At 38.2% G+C, this 25,813-nt stretch overlaps 1 protein-coding gene and 1 non-coding gene across 3 annotated transcripts in view; one reads left to right on the top strand and one right to left on the bottom strand.

Moving 5' to 3' along the window:
- Positions 1 to 25,813, bottom strand: part of SKAP1 (src kinase associated phosphoprotein 1) — a 278,392-nt gene that overhangs the window by 126,292 nt on the left and 126,287 nt on the right. The gene's annotated exons all lie outside the window — the stretch shown is intronic.
- TRNAE-CUC (transfer RNA glutamic acid (anticodon CUC)) lies at positions 10,389 to 10,461 on the top strand. The gene has a single exon. It is a non-coding gene; the product is annotated as a tRNA-Glu (tRNA).

The raw sequence follows: 25,813 nt of genomic DNA, 5'->3' as shown, positions 1-25,813 counted from the left end.
CCTCTCTCTCTCCCCTCCCTTGCTTGCAATTTGTCTCTCTCTCGCTCTCAAAAATAAATAAACATTAAAAAAAAAAAGACATCAAAACTAGAGTATAGCAGGTTTGTTCAGTTTGGGTTGTTGCCTAGTAGTAAAGAGAGCAGTTTAGAGTTTGGTAATACCAACTGTGCTCCTTAAATCCAGCCAACCTACTTGGAATGGAGCTTCCTCTTTGTTCCTACCTCACTTAGAAACAGTTCTCTTTCCTGCCTACCCAGCCTGGACTCCAGGGTCAACCTCCTCTTACCTCTTTGAGATCTATCACTGTGCCATTCCCAACCTCTTGGATCGATCTGAACATTGGCTTTTCCACCCCTCCTGTGCCACTGAGTACATCAGAAAGAAACAGCATACTTAAATGACTGGCAGCTTTATTTATGATTTCAACCCAGGTTCTTAGTGTTCTTTGGAAATCCTTTATTTCATTTTTGCTAGGTTCCATGTTTTTTTCCTGCAGGGGATATGTCAAACTTTTAATATTCTTTAGCTTCAACTCCATCCCCATTCTGTATGATCTCTATTAGTGCTTCTTTAATTTTAGTATGCATCACTGTCACCTGTGGCTTTTTAATAATGCATATTCAGGGGCTCTTCCCTCCAATATTCTGATTCACCAACTCTAGGGCAGGCCTGAGGAATCTCCATGTTTTTTTTTTTTTAATTTTTAAGTTTATTTCTTTATTTTGAGAGAGACAGAGATAGCACAAGTGGGAGAGGGACAGAGAGAGGGAGACAGAGAATCCCAAGCAAGCTCCACACTGTCAGCTTGGAGCCCGACGTGGGGCTCGAACTCATGAAACCATGAGATCATGACCTGAGCTGAAACCAAGAGTCGGATGCTTAACCGACTGAGCCATCCAGGTGCCCCAGGAATCTCCATGTTTAATAAGAGCCCACGTGATTTAAATCTTCATCTTACCTTTTCTAGTCCTGACTGCAAAGAGGAAGGGGCTCTATCCCCTTCCAAGGCCAACCATTACCACCTTGCTACAATTTCCACTGCCTCTTTTCTTGTCCGAGATAATGCTTCATCATCTACCACCCTACTACCTAACATTTTCAATCTCTTCTTCACCAGTTCTTCTGCTAGAAAAGGCTCAGTTTTTCTTTTAACGTTTATTTATTTTTGAGAGACGGAAAGAGGCAGAGTATGAGCAGGGGAGGGACAGAGAGAGAGGGAGACACAGAATTGAAAGCAGGCTCCAGACTCTGAGCTGTTAGCACAGAGCCTGACGCGGGGCTTGAACCCATGAACCGCGAGATTATGACCTGAGCCAAAGTCGGCTGCTTAACTGAGCCACCCAGGTGCCCCAAGGCTCAGTTTTTCTAGAGAAAAACCCTTCTTTTAACCCCAAATCCCTTGCTGTTCCTTCATCCCTCAGCACTCCACTAGATTTTCAGTTAAAACAGTATCTACTGTGGCGTCTACTTGTCACCTTCCATTACAGTGTCAGTTAATATGTGGATTTTTTTGATACATACAGTACAGTACTGTAAATGTATTTTCTCTTCCTTATGATTTTGTTTTCTCTAGCTTATTTTATTTAGGAATAAAGTCTATAATACATATAACATACAAAGAATGTTGACTTTGTGTATTATTGGTAAGGCTTCTATTCGACAATAGGCTATTAGTAAAGTTTCTGGGGAGTTAAAGTTATATATGAATTTTGACTGTGCGGGGGATTGGCATGCCTAACCTCTGCATTGTTCAAGTATCAGTTGTATTTCCTTAACCATAGGATTTTGGCTCCCACCTGGAAAGCTACTCTAAATCTGTTCTTTCAAAGTATCTAGTGACCAAAGCCAATCCCAATGACTTCTCAGTGCTAATTCTGTCTGCAGAATACTCTCTGCAGTACGTGATATTGCTAAGCCCCTCTTTGAGCTTATTTCCCCCTAGTTCTCCTTCTACCTCTCTGATATCCTTTTAGGACATCCTTGCTAGTTCCTCTGTCTGCTTCTTTGTATGTTCGCATCTCCCAGTGTATTATCTCTGGTCCTCTTGCTTTCTTCCTTTACATTCTCTCCCTGAGTGATCTATCTCTTAGGCTTTAATTCTCAGCTTTAATACAATCTTAAGCCTGTACCCTTCTCTGAAAAGTCTTTCATTTAAAGCTCTAAACCTATAGTGTCAAGCTCCAAGTTCCTTGAACTTGAATGATGAGTTTTGTTTTGGACATTATTTGCGTAAGAGTTCTTAGCTGCATGACAAAAACTGACTCAAGGTCAGAATCAGGGGAGCTCACGAGGCCCAGGGGACAGGAACCACAACAAATATCCAGCACTGCACCAACTACAATGGTTGCTGCTGCTATGACTATAACCACCAGATGTCTTCCCATCTTTGTACCGCATGGTCAAGATTCAAAGAGGGAGCGTCGTTTTGGCTAAGTCCAAATCATGTGGTCAGACTCTGGCAGCACCAGATTTGGCTGAAGAAGGACCTGGTAGTGGAAGGGGACCACCACCTCTCAACTGATACCACAAATATTAGGAGACAACACAAAAAGAAATTGGAGAGTTTAATTTTTCTAATGTTTATTTATTTTGAGAGAGAGAGAGAAAGAGTTTGAGCAGGGGAGGGGCAGAGAGAGAAAGAGGGAGAGAGAGCAGGTTCCCCGCTGCCAGCACAGAGCCCAATGCAGGCCTTGAACTCACAAACGGCTAAATCATGACCTGAGCGGAAATCGAGAGTCGGTCGCTTAACTGACTGAGTCACCCAGGTGCCCCTAGCAACCAGAGAGTTTATAGGGAGGGAAAGGAGTTGACAGCAGATGGCCAAATAATGAAATATACCCACCACAAAATACTATAGTTGATTGGTCCCTAATGACTTGTAAAATAAAGTCTCAACTATCAACAGGAAGTGAAGGGAATGGACCAACAGAGGAGGACTCTCCGTATTCTTTACAACTAACTGCAACTTACTTCCCCAGCCATTCTCCCTATACATTCTCTAACACAGCAAGTATTTTCATAAAACTTGCCTTTGTTTCCTGAATATTTTCTCTTCCTAAAGTAACCCTACTTTCCTTCATGTGGCTGAATCTTACTTTTCCTTCAAGTTTCAGCTAAGTATCACCTCCTCTATGAAGCCTTCTCTGATTCCTCTGGGCAGAGTTAATTTATTTTGTTCTCCCTCTACTTAGCACTTTGCTAAAAACACTCATGTATCTCAATGATTAGGGTTAGCTGCACACATCTGTTTTCCATTGGATTATTAGTTCCTTGAAGGCAGGGACTGGGTCTTATTCATCTTCATATCTGCAGCGTCTACATCAGTAAGCACATTTTAAGGAAGAATTAGGAAACAGAAGAGGTGAGGTTGCTATAATGATAAGGTCTCTTAGCTTATGGTTTACATTTTTCAGCTGAATTTCTTTTGCTCCATACATTGTACTTGCCTAATCATTTCAAATGAAACAGTCTACAGAGTTCTAGGTCAACTTCACTCTGGGTCAGATAACTTTTCTTATTTCTTATTCTTTAGCTGAAAGAAGGAAAGAGTAATGTTCTCATTGCTCTTCACAACTGAGGTGTCATCAGTACTTTAAGAGATCCAACAAGCAATTCAATTTTGCTTAATTGATAAATGTTTCTTTCAGAAGCACAGACTGAAGTCGTTGCATGCATTTCTCTGTATCTTAGACACTGGGCTTAAAAATAAGAATGCTAAAATATCTCACGCAATAAGTGTGTTGAGATCTTTATGTGACAGACTTCAGAAAAGAGGATATTATCTCTAATAGTGGAAATAAGTGTCTGTGGTTATGAATTAGTTTCTTTATGGTAAAAATGCTTCAATGAGATGTTTGCAAAATAGTATGGCCGGTAAGTTGACAAAGGCACAGAGGGAAATTTAAGTTTCTCTTTCAAGAATATTGATTTTATATTATGAAAATTATCTTAATTGAATAATACTTTTTTTTTCCAAAAATTAATTAAGAGAATGCTTTTGATTATCTAAAAGTTTGGAAAATAAAATACAATCAGAAGACTAAATTTTACAGGGCACCTGGATGGCTCAGTCAGTTACACATCTGACTTTGGCTCAGGTCATGATCTCATGATTTGTGGGTTCGATGTGCATGATTTGTGCATGCATGCTCACACGTGCTTTCTCTCTCTCAAAAATAAACGTTAAGAAAAAGAAGACCAAATTTTAAAGGAAACAGTTATTTAAATTTATCAAGTGGACATTCAGCAGCAACTAAGTATTAAAGTTTCATTTCTAGGGGCACCTGGGTGGCTCAGTCGGTTAAACGGCCAACTTTGGCTCAGGTCATGATCTCACAGTTCATGAGTTCGAGCCCCACATCGGGCTCTGTGCTGACAGCCTGGAACCTGCTTCGGATTCTGTGTGTGTGTCTCTCTCTGCCCTTCCCCCACTCTTGCTCTGTCTCTCTCTCTCTCTCTCTCAAAAATAAATAAACATTAAAAAAAAAGTTTCATTTCTAGAAAACTAGTATTTTATACCTAATCTGTGCTTTAGGCAGGCCACAAGACTTTAAAGTGACAGACCTTCTGTCATTTGTAGATAGTCTAATTCCTCTGTTCTAAAATTAATTTACTAAAGAAGGTTGGATTTACATGATGAGTATATGCAGTATTCCTGTTAAGAAGCTGTTTAAAAAAGGGGCACCTGGGTAGCTCAGTTGGTTAAAGTGTCTGACTCTTGGTTTCTGCCCAAGTCATGATCTCATGGTTTGTGAGTTTGCACCCACATCGGACTCCGTGATGTCAGTATGGAGGCTGCTTGGGATTAAATCTCTCTCTCCCTTTTTCTCTGCCCCTAACCCACTTGTGCTCACTCTCTCTCTCTCTTTCTCTCTCTCTCTAAAAAAAAAAGAAGAAGAAGAAGCAGCTGTTTAAAAAGATTCAAGATCTGAAGATGTTGAATTAATTTCTTTTTTGGTTGATTTGACCATATTCTACAATCAATGGCTTTTTCAATTTCTAAATCCCAATATATGTTTCAAGAAAATGGAAATTTGGGGATATTGGATTGGCCACCTAAACAAGTGGAAAGATTTTAACAAAAGTTGATAGAAAAGTACTCAATGACTAAAGAAAGGGATGTTTCCTTAGCTGTATTTGTTCTAAGAGAAATTAGTGGCTAGTGGTAATTAGATATGTAACCTCAGTGATGTGGGAAACTACCCAGCATGTCTACATACTCTAAATTTTTAAAAAATATTTATTTATCTTCGAGAGATAGAGGGAGAGACAGAGCATGAGTGGGGGAGGGTCAGAGAGAGAGAGGGAGACACAGCATCCGAAGCAGGCTCCAGGCTCCGAGCTGTCAGTGCAGAGCCTGACGTGGGGCCTGAACTCACAAACCGCTAGATCATGACCTGAGCTGAAGTCAGATGCTTAACCAAGTGAGGCACCCAGGCACCCCAGGTCTACAGACTCTAAAGAAGAATTATGCTTTGGGTTTGTATTATATTCCTAAAATATTTTCTGGCATGAAGAATCTGACTTAAAATTACATACATGCACATGATATTCTTAATTATCCTTCCAGATGTGATACAGTCACTGTCACTGCAAAGCTTTCTCTGACATGCCAACAGAAAGCTAATCACTCTCTCTTCTCACTTCTCATGTTACATTTACCACTTTTAATCACTTTTTTGTATCTCTTTTCCTCATTAGGTATTGAGCTTATCTTGGGCGGTGAGCAGACTATATTCATTTTGTATTCTCACCACTTGCACTGTGCCTGACTCATAACAGATGCTCAGTAAGTGTTAACAAATGAGTGAATAAATAAAAAAAATTAATTACATGTATAAATACCGGTACAACAATAGCCAAGAAGAGTGACATGAGGGTGGAGAAAAGAATGAAATCATGCAAAGTCTTGGATGTGTTAATGACAGTGAGTCCAATTCTAAGGATAACAAGAACCTTTGAATGATGGCAGCATGGTGTCTCTATTAAAAGAAGACAAGGGGCACCTGGGTGGCTCAGTCAGTTGTGTATCTGACTCTTGATTTCAGCTCAGGTCATGATCTCACAGTTCGTGGGTTCGAGCCCCATGTTGGGCTCTGCGCTGACAGTGCAGAGCCTACTTAGGATTCTCTTTCTCCCCCTCTGTCTCTGTCCCTCCCCCACTCACACACTCTCTCTCTCTCTCAAAATAAACAAATTAGTTAAAAAAAAACAAGTGAAAGAAGGCAAGAGTGAATTTGGGGAGTTGAGTTGGACAATTAGTAATCCAGATGAGAAGTGGTAAAGGTTTGGGCTAGGGCAGAGATGGCGGATGGGGAATGACGGATGCATCAGAGAGACATTTAGGAGGCAGAAATGCTGGATATGGTGGAGAGCTGGATGTTGGGGTGGGGTGAATGAAAGAGTGAGTCAAAGATGATTGCACCATTTACCAAAAGAAAGTAGCAGAGCTACAGGTTTTAGGGGGAACACAATTTGAGGCATGTTGAGCCCGGGGTGCTGGTGAGACATCCGTGCATCACTATGAGGAAGGGACTATTCCTATCCCCTCCTCTAACACACAAGGCAACCAAGGCTGAGGAGTTGACATAACTTGCTAGCTTGTAGAGCCAGGAGGCAGCCCCAGGCCTGCCTCCAAAGCCCATGCTGTTAACTTCCATGCCATATAGCATAGTGATCCTTGGTTTCGAGAAAGCATCAATACATACAGCAAGCAGAGGTGCACTGTTGACTTTCTTCCTCAGGAGGCCTAAATGTGTCTCAACTGAAGCAACCATGCTGGAGGGCAAGGCCATTGAACAGCTTCCAAAGCTAGGTGGTGGCATTCTTTCCCACACATGTCTGCCTAAACAGATGGCAGTGAAGCCATAGGCCACTGGAGAAAGACAGGGAACAGAAAAAAAATGGTGGATCCTCAGGGCACCGGTAGAAGTGCAAAGGTCTCGTTCAGGTGAAAGAAAATGTGTAATAAAATTCACCGGTTCAGCTGAACAGGTAATTACAGAGTTAATAAAACAAGAATTCCTGACACAATAGATTCTAACACGGCCATGGGTGTCATAGTCACTAAGTGACTTTTTAGTTTGCTGATCATTGATCCACTAGACACTAACAGCTCCAATCGGATCAATACGGGATAACGTATGAGGAGGACTTTTGCATGTTAAAAATCTACTGGAAATTTTACATGAAAGAGTTCATTATCTGGGTAGTGTGACCTGTGTCCAAATGATACATGTGGATCATTTGTTACATTTTTTTAATGGCAAAAAAATGAATTTTTTTCTAAAAGCTTAATTATGTGAGAAATTCCACTGCTGAGAAACTGAAGCCACGTGGGTGTCATGAATGTGTAAACATGTTAATTTGAGAGCTGTGATACCTAAAGAGGTACATTTCATCTTGCTCTCTCAGCTTGCCTTTCCCCAACAGGGTCACCTCACCCCCTTCTCCCTTCCGAGGGCCAGCCAACGCTCTGTTCTTGAGTCTTCCTCTCTCTGTAGCTTGGGCAGCTCCACTTTTCCTGAATCCCTTCTAGGAGCTTGTCATCCAAGGCCAGTATTTACCTCAGGATGTCTTTCGCTATCTTTATCCCCCTGGAGCCTTGTTGTTATATACAGTCTTACTAGAAGAAGGTAGATATGAGAATATACATGTGGCAAAGAACTCACATATCTCTTAGTTCTAGAAAGGCATGCCTTAAAGCTGAAGCAATAACAATAGGCTTGTTCACGGAAGCCAGACAAATCAAAAAGGGTTCTGGTAAATGAATGTATTTTATATATTTGGTTCTGAATATTTTATCGAGACATAATTTACATAAAATGCAATTCTAAGTGTACAGTTGGATGACTTTGACAACATATATATATATATAGTTGTACAAGCAGTTTAGTAAATCAAAATATCGAATATTTCCATCACTCCAAAAAGTTGCTTTTTGCCTTTTTGCAGTCAATATACTCCCTCCATCCCTGGCCCTGGCAACCACTGATCTATTTTTCTATCTATAGATCTGACTTTTTAGCGGTGTTCTATAAGTGAAATCATATGATATTTAATCTTTTATGTCGGCTTCCTTCAATTAGCATAAAACTTTTGAGATTCATCCATGTTATATGTATCAGCAGTTAATTACTTTTTATTGCCAGACAGTCCCCCAGTATATGGATATACCACACGTTATGTGTTTATCAGTTGATGGATCCTTGAGCTGTTCTAGGTTTAGGATTATTGTGAATAAAGCTGCTATAAACACTCAAGGCAGAGTCCGTGTTCAGACCTAGGCAGTCTGGATTCACAACCCATGTTTGTAAGTACTCCACTCCACTGTTGCCCAATCAGGAGCCACAAAGCTATTTGCCATCATCACAGCACCCCTTTTCTCCTGTTCTCCTGGCTACTCCTGGTTCCTGTAATGCTTTCCAAGTAGCAATTGCCTGGCCCCAAATCAAGCACCACAGAGTTAGGCAAGTGGTCAAAAGCAACATGCCTTCAAATTGTATTTTTTTTTCAGTATATGAAATTTATTGTCAAATTGGTTTCCATACAACACCCAGTGCTCATCCCAAAAGGTGCCCTCCTCAATACCCATCACCCACCCTCCCCTCCCTCCCACCCCCCATCAACCCTCAGTTTGTTCTCAGTTTTTAACAGTCTCTTATGCTTTGGCTCTCTCCCACTCTAACCTCTTTTTTTTTTTTTTTCCTTCCCCTCCCCCATGGGTTCCTGTTAAGTTTCTCAGGGTCCACATAAGAGTGAAACCATATGGTATCTGTCTTTCTCTGTATGGCTTATTTCACTTAGCATCACACTCTCCAGTTCCCTCCACGTTGCTACAAAGGGCCATATCTCGTTCTTTCTCATTGCCATGTAGTACTCCATTGTGTATATAAACCACAATTTCTTTATCCATTCATCAGTTGATGGACATTTAGGCTCTTTCCATAATTTGGCTATTGTTGAGAGTGCTGCTATGAACATTGGGGTACAAGTGCCCCTATGCATCAGTACTCCTGTATCCCTTGGGTAAATTCCTAGCAGTGCTATTGCTGGGTCATAGGGTAGGTCTATTTTTAATTTTCTGAGGAACCTCCACACTGCTTTCCAGAGTGGCTGCACCAATTTGCATTCCCACCAACAGTGCAAGAGGGTTCCCGTTTCTTCACATCCTCTCCAGCATCTATAGTCTCCTGATTTGTTCATTTTGGCCACTCTGACTGGCGTGAGGTGATATCTGAGTGTGGTTTTGATTTGTATTTCCCTGACAAGGAGCGACGTTGAGCATCTTTTCATGTGCCTGTTGGCCATCCGGATGTCTTCTTTAGAGAAGTGTCTATTCATGTTCAAATTGTATTTTATCTTTTTTCTTTTTCTTTTTTTTTTTAATTTTTTAACGTTTATTTATTTTTCAGACAGAGACAGAGCATGAACGGGGGAGGGTCAGAGAGAGAGGGAGACACAGAATCCGAAACAGGCTTTAGGCTCTGAGCGGTCAGCACAGAGCCCGACGCGGGGCTCGAACTCATGGACCGCGAGATCATGACCTGAGCTGAAGTCGGACGCTTAGCCGACTGAGCCACCCAGGCGCCCCTCAAATTGTATTTTAAAGAAAGCCTCTGTATTCCCAAACTAATTGAGGAAATTTATTTGTAAGGAAACCCTCTAATTTAGATTTTTAAAAAAATGTTTATTTTTGAGAGAGAGAGAGAGAGAGAGAGCGCTCAAGCAGGGGAGGGCAGAGAGTGACAGAGACAAAGAATCCAAAGCAGGCTCCAGGCTCTGAGCTGTTAGCACAAAGCCGGACACAAGGCTCAAACTCATGAGCTGTGAGATCATGACCTGAGCCAAAGTCAGATGCTTAACTGACTGAGCAACCCAGCACCCCCTGACTTATATATCTTTAAAGGGAGGGTTTAGAAAATAAATTAACATTGTGGCCACCATCTGGTGGTCTATGGCTTAAGTTCTAACATGGCACTTAACACTTCTCTTACCCAGAAGGGTTGATCTAGCATAACTTATTATCTTTGGAACAACATAAATTCATTATATAAACAGTGGAAAAATATCTGCCAATGGTGTGACCTTACACCCATATTGTTTAGAAAAACAAAAACCAAAAATAGACTTATAAGAGAAATATTAGTATCGAAAAGTCCATGGACAAGAAAGACAACTTTAAAATTTTTTCTAGTTTACTATTGTAGGCATGTATTTTTAGTACTATAACAATAAAGAAAACCTGAATAATAACAACTAAAAGTAATTAAGAATATAGATTGTAGAATTAAAAAAATTACAATCAAGCATATACTTGATTCTTGGTGCACCGAAGGATAAGAATGACAGAGAAAACTGAAATCAAAAGATAATACAAGTTTAGGGATACCTGGCTGGCTCAGTTGGAAGAGCGTGCGACTCTCGATCTCAGGGTCATGAGTTCAAGCCCCATGTTGGGTGTAGAGATTACATACATACATACATACATACATACATAAGTAAATAAATAAGATACAAGTTTGTCTCAGCTAACAATGCCACTTAGAAAATTCTTCTGTTTGCCCAAAGTTGAACTGTGCATAATTGTTCTTACGTCTTTCTTTTTTATTTTATTAGATTAAAAAATTATTATAAAAATTTCAAACATGTACTAACATACGGACTATAATAAACTTCCTTGACTTATCACCCCACTTCAACAATTATCAACTCTTGGTCAATCCTATGTCTTCTATCTCCCATTCACTCCTCACCTCCACCCAAATTAATGCCTTTTTTTTTTTTTAACTTTTTAACTTTGAAATAATTTTATATTTTCAGAAAAGTTGCTAAAATAGTACAGTTCCCATATATCCTTCATCAGCAACCTCTGATGCTAACATATTACAAAACCACAGTATGACAGCTTAGCTGCCCAAACCAAGAAACTATTCTTATTTTTCTGCAAGAAACACTGCACAGTTTTTGTACTCCTCTGCTGAGTGCAAATTCATCCATTTGAAGGAACATTAACCATAAAACACCATCCATCCATCATTAGCAGTTTTGTAATTCCTCAAAATTATTTTCTTAATTTAGATTAAAAAAGCAAGTATTTTAAGATCTCTGAAATAGCCATATACTAATGACATTTTTACTTAACAAGATGTTTGCTAAAGTCAAGCTCCTATTTTAGGGACAGAATATGATCCAAACACAGAAGTACCATAAAGTTTTGGCTCAGACACATTGGCTGTTTCTAAAATATAGATAATTAATGTCAAGAGATTCCTGCTCTGATTCTACCATTAGTATGTTCAAGAGTAGGGGTGCCTACGTGGTTCAGTTAGTTAAGCATCCAGCTCTTGATTTTGGCTCAGGTCATAATCTCTAGCTTCATGAGATCAAGCCCCACATTGGGCTCTGCAGTGACAGTGTGGAGCCTGCTTGGGGTTCTCACTCTCTCCCTCTGTCTCTCTCTGCTCCTCTCCCACTCATGCTCTCTCTCTCTCTCTCAAAAAAAAAAAAAAAAAAAGATGTTCGAGGGTAAATGAAGCTCTCCCTGCCTCTCAGAATTCCATATTACTTATTATGAAATATAGTAAGTTATCTAAGCCATCAAATATTTGGGATCCTAGGACCGAGGACTTTGCAGGGAGAAAGCTTTTCTTAACTCCCCTAGGCAGAGTGAGTGAGACTGCACTTAACTCCTTAAGAGCAAGCAGGGTTGTGATTCTGTTCCTATTTGTATCCCCAGTAAATAAGCGAACTACAGCAAGTAACATGGCCTAGGCCATTTTGGCGCTTACAATTTTGTCAAGGTCATCAGAATAGTCACATATCTTTAACAACTTGAGGAGAACCCCAAAGCAGCTTTAAACAGTGAAAAAGAGTTTAGAGTTTTTAGACAAAATATGTAACTGATGAGGGAATACAGAGGTGAGCTGTGATGAGGGTGAACTATAAGAGACAGAACTGGAGAAAGTATTCCAAGAGAAAAATCTGCTTAAAATTGTTATCTAACGTTTAAGTGCACATGATTGAGGCAGTGTAACCTAGGGGTTAAAGCCAGATTTGCTCTAGAGTCAAACTGCTTGGATCAAATAACAGTTCAACTCCCTCTTGCTCTGTGGCCTGAGACAAGTTATTTAAACCAACCTCCTTCCTTCCTTCCTTCCTTCCTTCCTTCCTTCCTTCCTTCCTTCCTTCCTTCCTTCCTTCCTTCCTTCCTTCCTTCCTTCCTTCCTTCCTTCCTTCCTTCCTTCCTTCCTTCCTTCCTTCCTTCCTTCCTTCCTTCCTTCCTTCCTTCCTTCCTTCCTTCCTTCCTTCCTTCCTTCCTTCCTTCCTTCCTTCCTTCCTTCCTTCCTTCCTTCCTTCCTTCCTTCCTTCCTTCCTTCCTTCCTTCCTTCCTTCCTTCCTTCCTTCCTTCCTTCCTTCCTTCCTTCCTTCCTCCCTTGAGAGAGGGAGACAGCATGAGTGGGGAGGAGCAGAGAATGAGGAAGAGAGAAGATTCCAAGCAGGCTCAGTGTCAGCATGGAGCCTGATGTGGGGCTCAAACTCATGAACCCCACAAGATCATGACCTGAAGCGAAATCAAGAGTCGGAACCTAACCCATTGAGCCACGCGGGTGCCCCTATTTAACTCTTTCAAACCCAGCTTGACTCCAGGTGCTTGTAATAACCTCTGCTATTTTCAGGTGCAGCAGGCTTGGGACAAGGAGAACTACACAAATGTTTGTTGATTTGGCTGACTAGTGAGAACAAATGTTTGTTGATTTGGCTGACTAGTGATACTTCACTCTCACTGAAATCTGCAGACAGGCAGGGGGTGGGGTGTCATTGGTTCCTGAACACTCGTCTACAGTTGTAGGTGAGGTCTGGTTACGAGCTGCTGCTCCCTTCCCTTCTGTGTCCCTCAGGGTAGGTAAGTAAGGTATCAGAAGGACAATGTGCTCTCAGTCTGCCTAATTGGGCCTTCTGTCTGGGCTTCTTGTACCTAGCTGGTCGCCCATGGGCTTGAACTCCAGCCAAGGCAGAAGCTAGTATTCTAGCCATCCTCCTTCCCTGAGACCAGACTCTACTTCCTTCCTTCCCACGTGGAACTCCCTGGTGAATGCCCCAGGCTCCCATCTGTCATTTTTTAAACAACTCAGTCTGTTTTGATGCCATTCTGTCTGGCCCTTTTACATTGAATACCTTGGAAGTCACTTTGCAATTGTTAGCCCTGCTTAAACTCAGTTCAAGGTAAAACCCAGCTGCTCCCTCTCTTTCCACATCCCTAAATCTCCCTCTACCTCTCCCCCTGCTTCCTCTTTCTCCTTAGCTAAATCCCACACAGCCCCTTCTCCTAGCGGGAACTACCAACCTGTTGACTGATTAACCCAACACTGCTTATGGCAAACATTTGCAGTTGTTCTGATTTTAATTAGGTGATCCTTCACGATAATGTTTTTGAAAGTAGGTCATCAACAGAACTGCTAATAAAGGTAAGGAATAATTTGTGGAGGTCAGTGTCCTTTAAGACATTCTATATCAAATAGAAACTTTCTGGTGAACTTGAAACATTGAAAGAGACCACTCATGGGTCATTGTCAGAACATGTAGGAAACATTGTCTGCCATCTTAGCACAGGTGATTTATGAAATGGCGTTCCTTTCCTTGTACTCGGAGACACGTGGGCCAATGGCAGCTCGGTCCATTCTTCAGGTGGTCATCTGTGATGGGGGCTTGGGTATGAGTACATGGGTGATGTTTACGTTCAGTTATTCTCTATCGCCGTGTTCAGAAATAGCTTCTGAAAAGCACAATTGGCACGTTGTGGGGAAAAAAAGATACTTGCTTTCGACAGGTCCCTTTCCTATAAGTAACTCAGGGATGCAGATATTCTGTGACAATTTCATTCTCACCTTATACTAGAGTCAACCAGTATATATTTTAGGAGTTCTATAAACTTGGAAATCTTAAAGAAAATTGGACATTAGCCAAGTCTCTTGGAGGACCCGGCTTTCATGGGCTGCCAAAGAATCTGGCACAGATCTACATGATAAGACTGAAAGCATTTAGGTTTTAAATTCACAATTCAACAAAATTCTCCCACAGTAGTCATTAAACCTCGCTCAGGTTACCCAATCAGTAGTTTTCAGCATCAGATGCCAGACAGTGCACACTGAAATTCTTAGTTGCTTGAGATTTATGGAAGTCATATTGAAAGACATGGAGGTATGGATTAGCCTACAAAGCAATTAAATGCAGAGTTCTCTCACGGTAAGCCTGAGGCCTCTTGTGACACAGAGAGAGGACCATTTTTTATGCTTTTGGTATATTCACTCACTAAGCTCTTCAAATCTTCACAGCCATCTTTAAATATTCTTCTGGCTTTTTGCTCGATGGTCAGGGATGGGGAAAGAAACAGCTAGCAAAATATTTGAGCCATTTCTGAATGAGCAGTAAGATGGGAAGGGTGAGTCTAAGAGAGGAACAGAAAGCTTATTTTCACCTATTGTCCTTTCTTTTTTCTTCCAAACTTACAGAGATATAATTGACATTTAACATTACATATGTTTAAGGTATACATGTTGATTTGACACACTTATATATGACAAAATGATTACCACCATAGCTTTCACTAACACCTCCATCAGGTCACATAATTACCATTTCTTTTTTGTTGTTATTGTGGGAATATTTGCAATCTACTTTCTTAGCAACTTTCAAGTATATAATACAGTTTCATTAACTATAATCACAATACTGTGCATTAGAACCCCAGACTTTACTCATCTTCTAGCTGGAACTTTGAACCCTTTGAATCAACATCTCTCCATTTCTCCCGCACCCCCCCACCCCCCCAACTCCTGGTAATCATCGTTCTACTCTCTGTTTCTACAAGTTCAATGTTTTTAGATTCCACATATGTTATTATATATAAGTATTTGTCTTTCTCTGTATGTCTTATATCAGCATAATGCCCTCAAGTTTCATCCATGCTATTACAAATGGGAGGATTTTCTTCTTTCTCATGGCTGAATAATATTCCATTGTGTGTATGTATGTATGTATGTATGTATGTATGTATGTATATAGATACATTCATCTGCTGACAAACACTTAGGTTCATATCTCGGCTATTGTTAATAATGCTGTAATAAATATGGGAGGGCAGATAGCTCTTCAAGATACTATTTTCATTTCCTTTGGATATATACCTAGAAGTGGGCTTGCTGGGTAATATCACAGTTCTATTTTTAATTTTGCAGGGAACCTCTATACTGCTTTCCATAGTGCCTGTACCAATTTACATTTCCACCAACAGTGCACCTGGGTTCCCTTTTTTCAACATCCCCATTAACACTGGTTATCGCTGGCCTTTTTGATGGTAGCCATTTGCACAGGTGTGAGGTGATATCTCGTTGTTGTTTTGATTTGCATTTCCCTGATGGTTAGTGATGTTGAGTACCTGTTTGTGTACCTCTTGGCCATTTGTATATATTCTTTGGAAAAATATCTATTCGGTTCCTCTGCCCATTTTCAAATTGGATTTTTGTTGTTGTAATGATTTGTATGAGTTCTTTATATATTTTGGATATTGCCATATCAGATATATGGTTTGCATGTTAACTCTGAATAGATTAAACACTTAAATATAAGAACTGAATCCAGAAAACTCCTAGAAGAAAATGTAGGGTAAAACTCCTTGACGTTGGTCCTGGCAGTGACTTATTTGGGTATGACACCAAAAGCGCAAGATAAAAGGGCAAAAATCATTAAGTAGGACTACATGAAACACCCACTCTCCTTCACAAAATACCAACTCCTTTTGCTGGTCATGCTGGGTCTAGAGAGACAGACAGAGCCCATATGTCAGTATTTCCCATGAACCCTTTTTGATCCTTTGGCCCTAAAGAAATGCTACATTTTTATTATTAATTTTGTTCTCCATCATAAATCATAATAGCCACCAAGTGTAATCTTATGGCAAAAACAGGAGTCAGGAATTCTGGGTATTGTTGCTTACTCTGTTCTTCATTTTCTCAGGCATCTATTTTTGGAGTTGGACATAAGTTAATATTCCTGTTTTGCCACAGCTGAGTAGTATGGTCTTGGGAAAGTTACTTCACCTCTCTGAGTATTAGTTTTCTTATCTGTGAAATGGGGGTGGCAATATCTAGTTTACAGAACTCCTGTGAGAGTGAAAATGAGATATTATATGGAAAGCAGCCAGGACTATGCTTAGTACATACAGGGCTCTCACTAAATGATTGCAATTTTAATTTTTGATGGTAGTTATTTAGTTTGGGTAAAAGTCTTTTAAAAGGTAGGGGAAGCTGCTTCAAATGCTTGGTGGAAGGAGGAACTATATAAGCAAACAACTGAGAAGAAAGACAACCGAGGTATTGGTCACATTACCATATGGAGAGAATTTGCTGAATGATGCTGAATTTTAGGTATTTTTGCGTGTGGGAGAATTGCTAGGCCATAGTAGGGAAGTTGTTTCAATTAAATAGGGAGGCATATAAGAGATGTGAAGCCTGGAGTACGTAAGACTTATTTTCACAACCTTCAATGAAGGGCATTACGCAAACATAAATTACACATTTGTACTTTTGTAATTATACCTAAACCACATACTCCCAGATTTCATTATGTAATTCTCCAGACTTAACTTCGTTTCCTTTATAAAGCAATGTGCCATAATAAAACCTTCTGTAATACAAATCATTACTAATCATGCATTTCCTATATAAAGGAAAAATGCTCCCCTAAATATTCATATTTATATTGCCACATTAGCTACTCTGAAATTGTTATTGGACAAAACTAATCATCTATTCAAGGCAGGTAAAATATTTATAAACATGATTCAAATTACCTACATAAAATCTTTTTCAAATAAATTTTCCTCTAAAAATTTAGAAATATATTAATAGCCATTAAATTGTCGTATACATTGTGGGTCATTTGCCTTCAATTCCGGCTCAGAATGGAGTTTATGCAAACTATTTTTATCCCCCAATTCTCTCCATGTCCTGCTAAATTTTTACAAGAAAGTTCTCTGCAATATTGCCATTGCAGTGGTATAAACAGGACTTTTCAAATGGCACATGTAGAATCTCTAAATATTTGAATTAGAAGAGCAAAGATAAAGTCTATGAATTCAGCCCAGAGGCAAACAGCCAACTAGGAATTACTGAGTGGATCTAAGCTACATAAGGACTCAACAGGCACACAACATTTACAACCAATACCTGTAACATCCATATAACAAACACACATATTTGACTTCTTCAAGAGCAAGAGTTCTTTTTGGCTTTCAATCAGCTTAATAAATACTGTCCCCCCCACCTTTTTTAATGATCCCTCTTCATATTGTTCATCTTAACTAGCCAGATGAGTTTAATTACCTCATCACGTGGCAGATTGTGTCAGCCATAACTAGGACATAGGCGTGGCTCTTACCACCTGGTTCCACGTTTTACTACCTGTAGTCAGCAACCTCCCCTAAAACTACAAATTTCACAATAATAACAGAAAATGAAAAATATATCCAATAAGCAGCTTACACTTTAGGAGAATGGCAGGGTAATTACATTTATTGAGTAGAAATAAAGGCGAGACTATTATATAATATTTCGTTCCAAGATTCTAACTAAAAGAGTGTATACAAAATATTAAGCTTGAAGGTGTGAAAGGAAGTGATATATGATTGTTAATAACGTGGAATAGCGGTATAATTCAAAGCAGAGACACAGTTCCTATTAGCCACAGAAATTTTGGTAAAAGAAAAAAGGGAGAAATTTCTGAAAAACAAAAATACCAATACACAGCATACGAAAATAGAAACTTCTCAGTACTCATTTTTATGTAGTTTCTGACTATGCGCTATTAAAACGCACAGGGTTAAATTGGTTAGTCTATTTATCAGTTATCAGTTAGTTATATGATCCTCAGATTATAGGGATCATTAGTTTATCAACCAAATACCAGCCATCTGCACATAAAGTCTCAGACAAGAGACCAGCTTGCTTATCAACATATATACACAAACTCAAGTGGAAAAGAAAAGTCTATTTTAAAATACATATTTTGAATTGTCCTTAATAAATAGTTGACACAGCTAACCAAAATGTTTTAGCGCACTCTTAACACCTTAAATAGCAGCATGATAAAGCATGTAAATAGACTTTAAAGCAGACAAAACTCAAATTTAGAGCTAAGCCATAAATGTGCATTTTTAAAAAAGTAAAAAGTAAAGAAGATGGACTGATTCAAGACTAACCTGGTATGTCTTTAATTTAACTACTGTATATTTGTTAACAGTGGTACTTAATTTGACAAGTATTCAATTCGCTTACAGATTATTTGCTAGTCTGTCTGATTTCTGTTAATTCCTGGGAGACTCTAAGCCAAGTTGGTAACATTTAATGGAGACATGTTCTGATTAATTATCTCTGAGTGATCTGTCCAACATACAGTGAGTTATGGAAGTTGTCAATAATTTCCCCTTATTTTCAAATAGCAGTAATTCCCTCTGTGTAAAAAGTTATGTTTTAATGGATTTATAAGTTTTCACTCTTATCAAAAACAATGAAGCACTTGCTTAGATTGTATCAAAATTGTGGTTGACTATCAGATTGAAAATAAATTTAAACATGTTAGTACTTGAGGCAGATTGCTAAGGTGTCTTAGTCAACTTGTTATCATAACTGTGTCTACCTAAAGGCAAGCAACAGGAATGCTGGGAAATAGCACAAAACAATGATTTTAAGAAAATACAAAAATGATATATACATATAAAATAAAAGTATATAAACTTGTGCAGTGTATAGCAATATAGCTACTTGTAATATAACGTGAAGAGTGTGGCTTCAGGCAATTGAAGGGAGAAGCGAAGCTGAACGCTGCTGTACCAACCAAATGGCAAATGTGACACCTGATAATGTAAAACAAAGGCATCCCCAGGGCGCCATGTAAAATTATTATAAAGCGGTGAAATAACAATATAAAGTTAATTTTATTAAAATTAACAATACTTCCCATCAGCACGAGACAATCTATATTCAAAATTAAAACAGTAGGAATGTTTATCCATTCAAGCATTCTGATAGGCTAAATATTATTGACTGTTAAAAGAAATAAAGTTTTCAAGCCCCTTTTTTTCTTATACCTTCATAAATACTCATCCTTATGAGCAACACTACATTCAAAGGCCTGAAATTAAAAACATGTTTCCTTATGAAATTTGGTATATCTGGCATGTTGCTACAGTAATATCTCAGTCTACTTTTTTTTTTTAAAGAAACTTGATGTCTTGGGAATTAAAAAAAAAAAAAAGGACAAATTGGTCAAATTTTGCACAGTATGGCACTTTTCAAGTACAATGAATAGAAACAGATAAAAGAGATAACTTCATGGTATTATCTAAATATTGATGCTTGCTGATTTCCACTATCTATTATTTGCAGAACTGATCTGCATATACTTGCCAGCTGTGAGGTTTTTTGTTAAGTAAAAATATCAACTTTTAGGCTCCTTTAGCTCTCAGAAAATAATACGGAGAGTTTTTTTCTTGATTACAAACAGAATGTGAGTTCTTTGTAGAAAAAATAAAACTACAGAAAAGTGCAAAGCAAAAACTAAATGTTATGTTATAACCTTTGGCTTTTTATTAACACTTTGGAACACATCTTTTCAGGTTTTTATCTATGCAGTAATAAGCATCTATATTTTTTATTCTTAATATTTAATAAAAAGCCTGAATGAAGACTATGCATATTACAAAATGAGTTTTACTTTTTCACCTAAAGGAATACTTCACAGCAGGTACTATGTTTCATCTAAAGTGTAGCTGCAATTATATGATAAATGGCTTTTGGTGAAGAACTGAACATTAGTTTAAAATCCAGGAGTTAATTAGTCAATAGCACCATGGAGTGAGATGGGGAATATATTCTCTGGATTAAGGTGAATTTTGTCATTAGGGGGCAGAAGGGTTAATTTGTGAGATCCCAAAATTTCGAGGGGCTTTCTATATTTTAGCACTTGGAAAATCTGTTTTATATGTTTGGAAATCTAAATCGACTAAATCTACTATGATAAAGATTCCTATATGAGGCTAGTTTTATGTCCTTGATATTTATTTAGAAACTAGAAAATATGGATTAAATCAAGTAGAGCAAGGGGCAATTTAAGAATTATTTAAAATTAAATAATATGCTTTTTAATATGCTATTTTAAAATAAAACGATACGCTTTTTAATGTCATTACCAAAGGAAAGAAGCCAAAGCATAAAATCTTATGTAACATTATGAAATTTAGGCCAAGAAAATCTAAACTTATACTGAACTCACTCCAATTATTTAAAACCCTGCCCACTGAGCCGAGGCTGTAACAGCGGTGTGTTTTCAGACAACCCACTAGAAATTTCACAAGATCAATCAAGTTGGAAGACAAACACGAACTTTTCTGGCCTCTTTTCTTATTCCTAGATGAAGATGAACTTTTCTGTTTTTAAGAGGGAAAAGGCAAATCTTATGCTTCATCTTAGCACACTGTCTCCCTTCCCTATTTCATTTCTCCCATATCTCATCTCATCTCAGCTCAGCTCATATCATTTACTGCAACCCTTGAGGAATGTAAACTCCATGGGGGCAGGGTTTTTACACTGATGTATCCCCAGTGCCTAGAACAGAACTTAGTACATAGTAGGTGCCCAATAAATATCTGTTGAATCAACGAATGAGTTTTCTTCAATTGGATAATTAGAGTTAACAGAAGTCAATTTAAACCTTCAAAGCAAAGAAAGACATTTCACAAGAAACAAAAGGTACTTCTGCTCCGAACTTGGATTTCTCTTACTTTGGAAGAGATTTTTATAACTTTTGGTTTCCTTTATAGGGTTATTTTGATAACAGTAATTACTTGACACTACTCCACTGAGAATTTGCAAATCCTTTTTTTTTTAATTTTGGAACCCCTCCCCCCTACTTTTTCTTTTTTTTGTCACTGTGCTGGAAAAAAAATTGACTCCCTCCGTTCTGTTTCTTATAAAAAATACAATCCTAACCACACAAATCCAGGTAGCTGCCTCCTCTATTGTCATCTATTCTGCATCATCCATTCTCCTGCTAAAGACATTCTATATTCTATACTCCTACTGAACAATAGGATCATTCTGAAAAATTTGCGTACTGGCAATCAAACCATTTTGCAAACAGTAACGCAGATTCCAGTGATAAGATATAAGATGAATGAGCAGGATGAAGAACACCTTAAAGATCACCTGCCACACTTGTGTTTGAGGTGCTCAATGGCTGTTTACACCAAGTGCCATCTGGCTCTATAGATATAATAACAATTATTCCATCGAGGTGTGTAGCTTCCTAAATCATATTAATATACAATGATTTCACTAGTCTTATAGGAGTTGATGTCTTTGTGTGCTCCCATTTAACCTGGGTAATGCGCTAAAACAAGTCTGCCTCATCATTAAGAATTGATTTTTTATTTATGTGAATGTCACTGGCAATCCCATGATATCCCTTTGTAATTCAGTTGAACAGGACTGCATACTAGCGTTAATCTATTTTTATGGCATATCTTTAAAAATTTGCAACATCTTGCTACATTTGGATATTTATATAGAGATTTGTGTTCCCGCAGAAAGCTGTTGTTAGCTTTGGAGATCCATTTCATACAGCAATAGGGCAAGTATCTAATATACTTCATTAGCTATCTTACATCAGATAAGGGTTTATTTCCTTAAATTATTTAACCTTGGTAGAACCTACTAAGATCACATAAATTACAAATACACTAATGAAAATCATTAGTTAGCCTATTAAAAAAAAAAACCCAAACAACAACAACAACTGGAATAAAATTAAAACATTTTAAAATCAGTCCTTTGGAAACATGTTTTAAAAATAACTTGGTGAATTTACCATGATGGCCCATTTCTTAATGTTGTTGTTTGTCACTTATTTGGATATTGACATCAACAAACTATTCTGATATGCTAATATTTGTATTAAAAAAAGTCACATTGCTTTTTTCTGCCTAATTCGAAACCTGGTTTTAAAAGTCATACTTACAGTTATTTTCAAATGCGCCTTAATGACTTTTGCTAATTTAAAAAATATTACAATAGAAACAATAAGTAGTAATAAAGAGAAAAAATTAGTATTTTAAAGTACTGGGAACAAACACTACACGGCAAAAATAACACTTTAAATCTAGTTTTCCAAGAGTACTTACAGGATCGTTAAATAATTACTGCATGAGGAAGTTTTGTCAGAAAACCGTTCATATTTAGATGAGCATTATAACTTAGAACCTGCTTAGGAAGCAATAGTGAACTTCTTCCCAAAAAATCACAGAATTTGGGGTGTGGGGAGACTATGGTATGTTATACAGAAGGTTATTACCCATTTTAGACTGCTGCTTTTTATACTGCTGCCCTTTTTATGCTTTACAGTATTGCTTTTATACTATTGAGAGTTTATCATATACAATTAGTGATACAGCAACTCACAGGGAAATTGAACAAGTTCCAGGACACTTGAAGAAATGAGGCAATACTTCTTCAAATCTAAAGGATTTTGCAGAAAAGTGTCACTGCAAGCTATAAACTACTTTAAGACTCTTGGCCTACAAAAGTTTCTTGTGCATTGCATGGATTATTTAGACAATTAAAAGAAAAAAAGAACACTGGGAGAAATTCATTTTTCTAATGTGACATGCCCTAAAACTTAATTAAGGGCTCAAACTTAAAGACGTGTTCATAAAAACCTACACGTGAGTTAGAAGTGTGAAATCAGTGTGGTTTTCAATGTAATCCACTAATAACCATACTCTTTAAACTGTAATTTCTACAAATATGTCCCCTAAGAGCTGTGTAAATTATCTCCTTTATGCCCTGCATATGTTATAAACAACTATGTGCTTTTGGATTCAATAAATAAATGCATTAAATGTTCAGATATTTTCACTAAAGATAGTTCCACAAAGAAGCTGGGGACATTTTTCTATACTCTTCAGAACTATGTGTGGTGAGCAATTATCAGGAATAATATACGTGTCAGTTTTTGAGTACAGTATTGCTTCTAAACATTATTAAAAAACCACTCCACAAAGGTGATAAAAGGTGGATTAATCACCTAAATGCCTATAAATTGAGATTTAAGGTCAGAGATATTCCCTTCGCTCACTCTGTTGTCTCACATGGGGTTGGTTGGTTACACATCATACCCTGGTTCGTAGAAGGTATGCACTGTGGTTCAGAGTTAATACTGGGGATTTGCTTCACAGGGCTCACAAGTCAGATTTTAAAACATAATAATGGTAGTATCTATGATACTATTCTAATGAATCTAATGCTTTATTTCCACTAAAATAATTCTTTATTTCAGGAATGAGCCAAGTAAAGAGGGAACATGGAGTCAGTTTGAAATCGACTTCAGGGCTCACCTCAATCGGGTGAACAGTGAATGCTCTGACAATGACATTCACAATAGCATCGCTGCTGGGTATTGCTATAATTTGCTCTCTATGATTGTCCCTTTAAACAAAAAGCTCTGCACTCAGCATGCAAAGAAGTTAGAAGTGGAGAAAGGAGGGGGAACCACACATATAAGAAGAGAGAGGGGGAAAAAACTGCAGATCAATCATTTATAATTAACAAAAATCCGATTGGTGCTTTAAATAGAGATCAATGTGTTCCAGGCTGCCTGGATTGTGGGGATGTATTCACCTTCTCGTAACTCTCCAAGCAAGCTGTCACACCTACAGAATCACCATTTGTTTTCTTAACAAAGCTTCAGGGGGCGCCAGGCTCTCATTGAAATTTCATTAATCTAATGGAGTAAAGTCCTATAGAAAAAAATCAAATTCTCGTTGGACGAGATGCTACCTGGGAAAGATAACCTCTGTTTGAACTCTCAGACTCGGATCGCTCTGCTATTAGTCTGAGGAAACAGACAGCAACAACGCTGATTACAGCCACCGGCCTCAACAATTTTTTTTTCTAACTAGCAATTTCGAGTGCAAGTACCACAGTGTCAGCTAAAGAAACACAACTGTGGGTTTTCTGCAGAGCGAAATGGTTCTGAAATGTCACTGAATAGCTCACAAAGGACGCCAATCTACGACAACAGAGACATAAGCATATAGGAGAAAGGGCCCACACATCCTCTTTACAAAGGTATGTTGTTTACATGCATGTAATTTGTGAAACACACAGCTATTCGATTCAGGGGTTTCACAGAAGTCTAACCAAAATCTGTTTGGAAAGCAAGTGGCAAGATTCTTCCAGAAGTCACAGAATTTTGGGTGTGGGGAGATTCTGGTATGTTTTGCACATAAATAGATGTCCTACTATAGTGGATGATAGCCTTCAAATTTCCAAGACATCAATTACAATTGTTACTTGGTGATCATATTTCATTACCACCTCCACGGAAGTTGGTATACAAGTTTGCAAATGTGGCCCAAATGTGTACATGTCAATAATACAGTAGGAACAGGACCTCTGAGAGGGAAATATGAAATGTTGATTCCTCAAAACTCCTTCCAGTAACGTCCCCATGGCTCCTCTGACACATGGCAAAAGTATGGGACGGTAGACATGTACGTGATAAGAGGGCTAACGTGAATAAGGCTGTGTCTATCATCAACTAAAACAGCTCCTCTGTGTTGTTTAGTTTTTCCCTACTTAAATGCCTATTTTAAAAAGCAAAAAATTTAAATGACTAATAGACCACTGGCTTTAGTTACCCTGTACAAGAGTCCAAAGAGAAAATGAAACAACCTGTACCAAGTCCTCCGTTAGGCTCTTATGTGGACATTATGCTCTGCAAGCAGCGACTGGGCAAAGGGCAGTAGACTTGATCAGGCAACATCACGGTCAGGTTTGGCACCGCTTTCAGATTCCATACATACACTCCTAAATCTGCAAGTGGATGTATAAACCTTGTTTGTGTTAAAGGAGAACACTAATCCTACTTTAAAGTAAAAAAGAAATAAGGAGTTTGGATGTAAACGACAACTTTGTATTTACTTTTAAAAAATATCTAAAAATTGTGGCATATAATAAGGAGAAAGAAGCAATACTTTGAAAAAAACAAAAGGAAGATCATGACATCCTCGGTAAGCAATGGAGATAATTGAAAAAATTTTGAGTCCGTCTCTTAGATAATATTTTTCTTTCACAATAAACTTGTTCTTTTTTTCACCTAGGTCACATAAAGCTTACTGCAGGTCAGGAAATGTCTTCTGTTTCCAGAGCAGCTCACAGGAGTGAGTCACTTCCTATGATTTATTTTTTCCATTTCTCTGTTTATAGGTAGATATTTTTCTACTTGGGATAGATTTAATATTTTTTCTTTTGGTCTAAAATTATTCATAAAGACTTATCTTATTTTCATACATAATTCCTTTAATTTCCTGTCTGAGATCCACCTGTAGAATTATACTTCCTGCTCTCTATCTACATCCTATTTAAAGATGCCACTGAAAGCATATCAATATTTTATTGTAAGCAATAGGAAAATGGGTAAATAGCACATTTATGTGTCTATGTGTATGTACTGCTTATGTAAACATATATAATGTATATAAATCCATACACACAAAAAATTTAGTTTACTCAAGTTAGGATTATTAAAATTGATCCTGGGAACAAAATAATACACCTTCCTAGGCATTCATCCCGACTATAGACACGGAGAAAGGAAGATTGTGAGAAGGAGACACACACATTCAGATGAGCCTTCAGGGAATTGTATGAACTTTTGAACCAGAGGCGGAGAGCCAGAGCCCAGCCTGTTCCCACTTTAA

The sequence above is a fragment of the Lynx rufus genome, unplaced genomic scaffold (assembly GCF_022079265.1).
Source record: "Lynx rufus isolate CCGP_SWC_20201006 ecotype Redwood Valley unplaced genomic scaffold, mLynRuf1.p SCAF_18, whole genome shotgun sequence".
Taxonomy (NCBI): Eukaryota; Metazoa; Chordata; class Mammalia; order Carnivora; family Felidae; genus Lynx; species Lynx rufus.
Note: the sequence above shows the minus strand (reverse complement) of the source record. Positions and strands in the feature narration are given on the sequence as shown.